This window comes from Corylus avellana, chromosome ca2 (genome assembly GCF_901000735.1).
Source record: "Corylus avellana chromosome ca2, CavTom2PMs-1.0".
NCBI lineage: Eukaryota > Viridiplantae > Streptophyta > Magnoliopsida > Fagales > Betulaceae > Corylus > Corylus avellana.
In genome coordinates, this window is record NC_081542.1 from 46,808,782 (window position 1) to 46,817,379 (window position 8,598).

The 8,598-nt window shown below is 34.2% G+C and overlaps 1 pseudogene; it reads right to left on the reverse strand.

Moving 5' to 3' along the window:
- Window positions 1–8,598, reverse strand: LOC132170032 (uncharacterized; annotated as a pseudogene).

An 8,598-nucleotide genomic window follows, 5' to 3' on the forward strand; every position in this document is an offset into this window, starting at 1 on the left:
CTAGCGAGGGTATAGCTCAGTAATTGAAGTCTCATTTACTGAGGCTTCGATGGAGTTGCCTTTAGATCTCTCATCTGACATTGTAATCCATGTGCTTTGCTCCCATCGGGATGAGTCAATATTATTGTGCATAAAAAATGCAGGTTGCAAAGGTACTGGAAGAGTGATGGAATAGCTATTAAGCATGAGAACTATAGAAGCCATAGTTGGTCTATCAGCTACATTTTCTTGAACACATAGTAAGCCAATATGGATGCATCTCATAATTTCAGTTGCCGAGCCTGGCCTTATTGTTGGATCAACAATATTTGAAGCAGTCCCTTCTCTCCAGTTTTTCCATGCCTACAATATATGATTTAGATGGGCAAACACAATATTAGACAAGAATTTCTATTATAATTATGATAATTCATATGTGTTAATTTACTAGTGCCGCGGTTATTGATAAGGGAAATGTATCAAAGTATGATTGTACTTACATTGCTTAGAAGATCCTCCACATTCTCTCCATTTTGGAAGCAATTATTCTTTTGTCCACTCACTATTTCCAATACTAATACACCGAAACTAAAGACATCAGACTTCACGGAAAATTGTCCATGCATTGCATACTCCGGAGCCATATATCCGCTACATGTCAACATCGATAATATTAGTTTAATTACAATATGGTAATAGAGTTTTCTATACTTATCTTCAAAATTGCTAATTTCCCTTTATTTTCGAAATGAGTTAAATCTTAGTTTGAAATTTGATGTTGTTTCTTTGGTAGAAAGTAAACATAGCTCTCCCCTCCTATGATACTTACTAGGTTCCAACAATTCTCCTTGTATTTCCTTGAGTTTGATCCAATAAAAACAATTTTGCCATGCCAAAATCTGAAATTTTTGAATTCATTTCTGCATCTAAAAGAATGTTGCTAGCTTTAAGATCACGATGAATAATACGAAGTTGAGAATCTTCATGCAGATAAAGAATCCCCCGAGCAATGCCTCCGATGATCATGTAGTGCCTTTGCCAATCCAAATGTGCATGCTTGATTGGATCTACATCTCGAAGCAAGCATGATTGATGCAATAAGATATGTGGAGGCAGCCCGAAGGAAATATAATAAATATAATCTAAAGTGAAAATAAAAGTGCTAACATACCGAAAAGGAAGTGATCAAGGTTTGTATTTGGCATAAACTCATATACCAAAAGCCTTTCATTTCTTTCCAAGCAAAAGCCTAGGAGACTAACTAGATTACGGTGTTGAAGCTTGGCAACTAATAGGACCTCATTTTTAAATTCTAAATCTCCTTGTCCGGAATTCTTCGATAATCTTTTTACAGCTATAACTTGTCCATCAAAAAGCCTACCCTGTGAATATATAAGAACAAAGAGCATATGTAACTATAAGGAAGTTGAAAATTAACAAGTTTTTACTGATAAATAGTACCCATTTTCCATAAGATTATATTAATCACCTTGTACACATCACCAAATCCACCTTGCTCGAGCTTATTTTCTTCAGAAAAGTTATCTGTCGCAACTCTGATAGTGCCAAAATTGAATTGCAAGGATTCCACGCTTCTAACCTCATCTTCTTCATCATCATCTTCACTCAACGAACAAGTCAACACACTTAAATGAATCACACAATTTAAATATATATTGCATACAACAGCCACATGCTTTCCAATACCAATGATTGAAATAAAGTTTTTCAAATACCAAATGACACACTAGTGTCTACAAAATGTAATATTAGCTGTGTTTACCAAAGGACCCCAAAAAAATCATAAACTATTTATCTCAAAATCAACCCCTAATGTTCTTACTTTTTACATCACATCAATAACTTTTTATCTCTATTCAAATAAAAAAATCACTACAAAACAAAATTTTTTCACTTCTTCATACAAAATATTCTTACTTTTTTTTTTTTTTTTTTTTTTTTTTTCACATCAATCAAATGCCACTTCCTTTTTCGTGTTCAATGGCAAACATAGCCATTGCCTATTAGTTTTATCGGAAGTCACTTCTGACAGAACTTTCTTATTCAATCTATTTGAGGTGAGCCTGCTGATATTTTTCTCAAATTATGCTAATAGATGCTGCGAAAACTGTACTCGTAATAGCAGAGAAATCTTATTCCAAACATTGTGCCTGTTACTTATCGAAGCACATGCATCAGTACGTACTGCAGTGTGCATCGTCTCAATTTGTTATTTCCTCTGTGATATTCACGAGGCCTAACTATTTGAATATAAATAACAAAACCAAACTTTTACTTAATTACCTTCAAGTTTCTCTCTTGACGGCCTCCTCCAATTACTCTGAAATATACACACAAGGAGATGACTAGTACCACAAAAATAGCGGTTGGGACAAATATAATGATAGTAGTACTCCTAGATGTGTTGCTCTCACTCCCTGCAAAAATCATAAATCTGTTCTCAATAGAAGATTCTTAAGGGTTGAATTCGGATCTGGAATAATAATCATAAATAACTTTACAGTGTTTGGAGCAATTAAATGTCAATGAGTGGAAAAGATAGCCCAATTGCATGTTCAACTGTCAACATCATAATTTGTTATGTTAAAAGCATAATGGCATATATGGGTACCTTTTGTTGCATTGACGTTGGTTAATGGTGGAGGAGGAGATACTGGTGGTGCTACAGGAGATATTGGAGATGACGTATCCGCTGTCGAGTTATAGAATAGGGAGACCTCAAACCTGACATTACAGCTGGGTTTAACGACTCGCCCACCTTCCTTCCCATCACAACAGTCTGGAATACCTTTAATAGCCTCAACTAAGCAACTGTTGCAATCTTACTGAGACAAATCAGGTGTGCACTGCACAAGTCCATATATTGTTTGAGAGTTGGATGCCGTTGCGTTTCCTGCTGCAAACTTACGAAGAGAATCACCTGTTACAGCATGACTTCTTAGCTTTTCCATCAGGTTCCTAAGATCATCCTTAAATTGATCCACGTAGGCCCATACTTTGTTCGGGTTCCACAAGAGGATAGTAGGATAAGTTTCCAGGATGCCAAAAATGGAGCGATTTGAGTAGCGTAGCATACATTCGTCGTACAATCCAATTGCCTCCTTCTGAATGGGACAGAGCTGGTTGAGAAGAGACGACGTAGCGTTCTTGAGACAATTGCGGCAATCACGTGGGTTAGCATCTCCTCTACAAAGTCCAATTGCGTGTACTTCATCAGAGTTTTGGCCATACGAAGAGTTGTAGAAGCCATAGTCAATTTTGGTGTTGGAGTAGAGAGAGGAGAGGAGGTGATTGAGGTTTGCCTCGTAGGTACTGTTGGCGGTGTAGTTACCCTTGTCATTTGAACAGAAATGGTAACGGTAAAATGGTTGTGCGACTGCTTGAGCAGTGAGTATGAAAATGGCAGAGAGGAACAAAAGCAATCTAGACGAAACCATTGCAAGAAAACATTAAAAAAATCTTGGCCTGATTTTCTAGGTTTGAGTTGGTGCCATTTTTGAAGTCTCTAACGTACATTAATGGGTTGAAACATTCAGCCGGCCTTTTCTTTGTGACTTTTCTATTTTGGCTTCTAAAGTCGTCGGTAGTCTTTGAATCTAGTACTAGACTGGCGTACTATTCCTTCGTCAATGGAGAAACAGTAAAGTGCACGGCACTTGCATGGACTAGTACTAGATTGCGATTTTAAAGTGTAATTTAAAAAGGATAGAAATTTATTTCAGAAGAAATTTCGTGGAAATTAACTTAAGTGAATAATGTTATAAGTGTTCTTAGAGTTTTCTTAGAGTCATCCCAAATATAATGTTGCTTTTAAAATCGCCGTTCAATTTGAGATGTGATTTATTAACTTTTGATCTATTGATGATTTTAAAAGTCACATCACATTTGGGATGAATCTAGGAGGACTATAGAAAGACTTATAACATTACTCCTAATAAGTGCAAGTTTCATTTTTTACATATTTTATTTAGTATTTTTAAAGAGTCATTCTACTAACTTAAGAATTTAAACATTAATTTTTTAGAAATTCAAAGATGTTGAATGATACTTGTCACTTATTGAAATAGGTTAGAGAAAATTTTTATTCATTTAAAAATAATAATTTTCAAATATGCGATTTGAAAACGTGAATTTAAAAAACTTAGTTAAACGTTTAGTAAAATTGTGATTTGGCCTCTAAAATCACAATTTAGTCTTTAAAATTGTGCTTTTTATTTATGAAATTGCAATGACAATGCACCCTAAAAGAAAGTATCATAATTTTTACTATTAATGTGGTAATTACACTTTTTATTTTTATTTTTTAAGCTTCACTAATTCCTCAAAAAGTAATTATCTTAAGCTGTGCTTAATGTTTAGTCTGCAAAAGAAACTGTACATCTGAAAAATCAAACTCTAGTTTGAATGAAAAAATATTAACAAAGACACAAAATATTCCTACTTTATTTATTTATTTTTTTTACTTCAAATAATTCACTTTTTATACTACATCATTTAATTTTTATTACCATTCAAATAAAAAAATCACTACAAAACAAAATTTTTCACTTTTCAATACTACTTTTTTATTTTTTCATATTAATCACTATTTTATTTATTTATTTATTTATTTTTACAAATAAACAGTGTCATGGTGGGGAGTGTTGTTTAACAAACACCCCCTATATATTGGTGTTGTTGTCGGGTTTGAATCATCTCAAGACATAAATAAAAAATTGCATACGTCAAATCAAACTCGACTAATTTAATTAAACAGTAGTTCCTCTCAAATTTGGCATGAACCATTTAAATAGGCAGGTGACAAAATTCAGCCAGCATAACTTATTTCTTTTCTTTCTTTCTTTCTTTTTTTTAATTTTTTTTTCATTATTATCATTATTTATATTTTTTGCTATTGTTTTCTAAGACATTTTTGCAAAAGATTTTCGAAATTAAAGTGTAATGTAGCCATTGTAAAGAAGCGTGATAATTGGGAAGATGAATAGTTAAATGGGAAGCTAAAGAGACCTTCTTCAGCTCAAATATTCAAATGACAATAATATGGGTTAACAGTAAAGAAAAAATTGTTAAATGGTGCACTAAAAATAAACTAAAATTATATGAGACTACTACAATCAAAACGGGGAGAAAAAATTTCAATTGGATTAAAGGGACAATGTGATCATTTTTTTTCTCGACTACCAAACAGTTCTTGCTACATACAAACATAAAAAAGAACTAAAAAGCTACTATGATTCATAATCATGGATAATAGTAGTTTAACATTACATTACAAAATATACATTCTTAATTGTAGCTTTTACAAAGCAGTATTAGCGCGGGTAGAGTTCAGTAATTGAAACCTCATTTACTGAGGCTTGGACGGAGTTTTCTTTAGATCTTTCATTTGACTCTGTAACCTGTGTGCTTTGCTCCCATTGGGATGCTGCCTTTGAGTCAATGTTACTATGGAAAAAAAATGCAGGCCGTGAGGGTATTGGAAGAGGGATGGAGTAGCTATTAAACATGAGAACCACTGAAGCCATGGTTGGTCTGTCAATTACATTTTCTTGAACACATAGTAACCCAATGTGGATGCATTTCATAATTTCAGTTGTCGAGCCTGGCCTTATTGTTGGATCCACAATATTTGAACTAGTCCCCTTTCTCCAGTTTTTCCATGTCTACAGAATATAATTTAGGTGGGCAAACATAATATTAGACAAAAAGTTCTATTACATAATTATTATAATTCCTATGCGATAATTTACTGGTGTCAAAGTTATATGACAAGGGAATTGCACCCATGTATGATTGTACTTACATAGCTTAGAAGATGCTCCATATTCTCCCCATTTCGGAAGCAATTGTTTTTTTGTCCACTCACCATTTCCAACACTAATACACCAAAACTAAAGACATCAGACTTTATAGAGAATTTTCCATTCATTGCATATTCTGGAGCCATATATCCGCTGCATGTCAACATCAATAATATTAGTTTAATTTGGATATAATAATAGAGCTTTCCATACTTCTCTTCAAAATTGTTAGTTTCCCTTGATTTTCGGAACAAGTTAAAAATCTTTGTTAGAACTTTGATGTTGTTTGTTTTGTACAAAGTAAACATCAACTCTCCCCAAATAAAAAAGAATACTTACTAGGTTCCAACAATTCTACTTGTATTTCCTTGAGTTTGATCCAATGAAAACAATCTTGCCATGCCAAAATCAGAAATTTTCGGATTCATTTTTGCATCTAAAAGAATATTGCTAGCCTTAAGATCACGATGAATAATACGAAGTCGTGAATCTTCATGAAGGTAAAGAATCCCTCTAGCAATGCCTCCTATAATCTTGTAGCGCTTTTCCCAATCAAAATGTAAACGTTTAATTGGATCTGCAAATCCCAGCAAGTATATGATCCAATGAAGTAAAATATGTGGAGGTGTATTCAACCTAAAAGTTATTCTGAATACAATATCAAATAAAAAGAAAAGTGCAAACATACCGAAAAGGAAGTGATCAAGGCTTGTATTCGGTACAAACTCATATATTAGTAGTCTTTCACTTCCTTCCAAGCAGAAGCCAAGTAGCATCACTAGATTACGATGTTGAAGTTTAGCTACTAATACGACCTCATTTTTAAATTCTAAATCTCCTTGTCCAGAATTCTTGGAAAGTCTTTTTACAGCTATAACTTGTCCATCTAAGAGCTTACCCTGTTAACATATAATGATAAATTGCATGTAGGCATAAGAGATTTGAAATTATCATGACAGATATATGCATGGCAACCTTCTCCATACCATATAAACAGCACCAAATCCTCCTTGGCCGAGCTTATTTTCTTCAGAAAAGTTATCCGTTGCAACTCTAATAGTGTCAAAGTCATATTGCAAGGATTCTACGCCTCTAATTTCATCAACAACTTCGCATAGAAACAAGTCAACATTCAGATGAATAGATTAGGTTCGTAATTATTTAAGAGTAACACAATTTAAAATATGTGCATCCAACAACATCGGGATTTTTAATACTAATGTTTGAAATAAAGGGTTTTTTTTTTTTTTTCAAATACCAATTATGGACACATGTAGTATTGCTTATTAATGTAAAAATTTTCACTTTGTTATTGGAAGTCAGTCTAGCTAAAACAAGGCTTGTACAAGCAGTTACGATTACTTAAAAGAGAATGAAAAATAATTTTTAAAAGTAAGCAAAGAATATGTTGAAGTAGTTAGAGTAAAAAGTTGTACTTTTTTTCGATAAATATTTTAGCTTTAAAGTTGCTCATACTTGAGAGGAGCTAAATATGTCGTATAAAATTAAAGTATATCCCAAATTATATCACGTTTAAAGCTAATAAATGATTTTAGCTTTAAGTAACAAAACCAAACGTTTACTTACTTTTAAGTTTTTCTCTTGGCCTCCTTCTTACTCTGAAATATATGCAGAAGGAGATGATGACTAGTACCACAAAAGCAGCACTTGACACAACTATAATGATGACAGTCTTAGGTGTGTTGGTCTTGCTCCCTGCAAAAATCTCATTAAAAGATTCTGAAGGTTGAGTTGGGATTTGGAGAAATAATCTTAATTAGCAGCATAATTAAATTTGAAGTGATCGGAGTAATTAAACAAAGACTAATTAATACATAAAGTCAACTGTCATTCAAATTCAAATGAGTGGATAAGATAGCCCAATTGTTCAAGTGTGATCAACATCTTATGATCACCCCATAATTTGTTATGTTAAAAGCATAATGGCATTATATTATATTATATGGGTACCTTTTGTTGTATTGGTGTTGGATAATGGTGGTGCTAGTGGAGATGACGGGGTTGGAGATGACGGGGTTGACGCAGCTGCTATCGAGTCATAGAACTGGTAGACCTCAAACCTGATATTACAGCTGGGTTTAAGGACTCGCCCACCTTCCTTACCATCACAATAGACTAGAATACCTTGTAGAGCCCCAATTAAGCAATAGTTGCAATCTTGCTCAGACAAGTCAGCTGTGCACTGCACAAGTGCATATAATGTTTGAAAATACGGTGCCGGTGTGTTTCCTACTGCAAACTTACCAAGAGAACCGCCTGCTACAACTTGACTTCTTAGGTTTTCCAACAAGCTCCAACGCTTAATGTTGAATTGATCCACGTAATTGGCCGATACGTTGTTCGAACTCCACAAATAGAAAGTAGGACGAGTTTCCAGGATGCCCAGAATAGAGCGATTTGAATAGCGTAACATACATTCGTCGTACCATCCAATTGCCTCCTTCTGATTGGGACAGAGCTGCTTGAGAAGAGACCTAGCGTCAAAGAGGCAACGAACGCAAACATCTTGGTTAACATCTCCTCTACAAACCCCAATTGCATATACTTTGTGATTAGAGTTTTCGCCATAAGAGGAATTGTAGAACCCATTGTCAATTTCGGTGTTTAAGATGGAGGTGGAGAGAAGATGATTGAGGTTTGTCTCATAGCTACTGTTGGCGGTGTAGTTACCCGTGCCATTGAAACAGTGATGGTAACGGAAGGCTTCCTGCGCGACTGTTTGAACAGTGAGCATGAAAATGGCAGAGAGGAAGAAAAGTAATCTAGAGGAAACCAT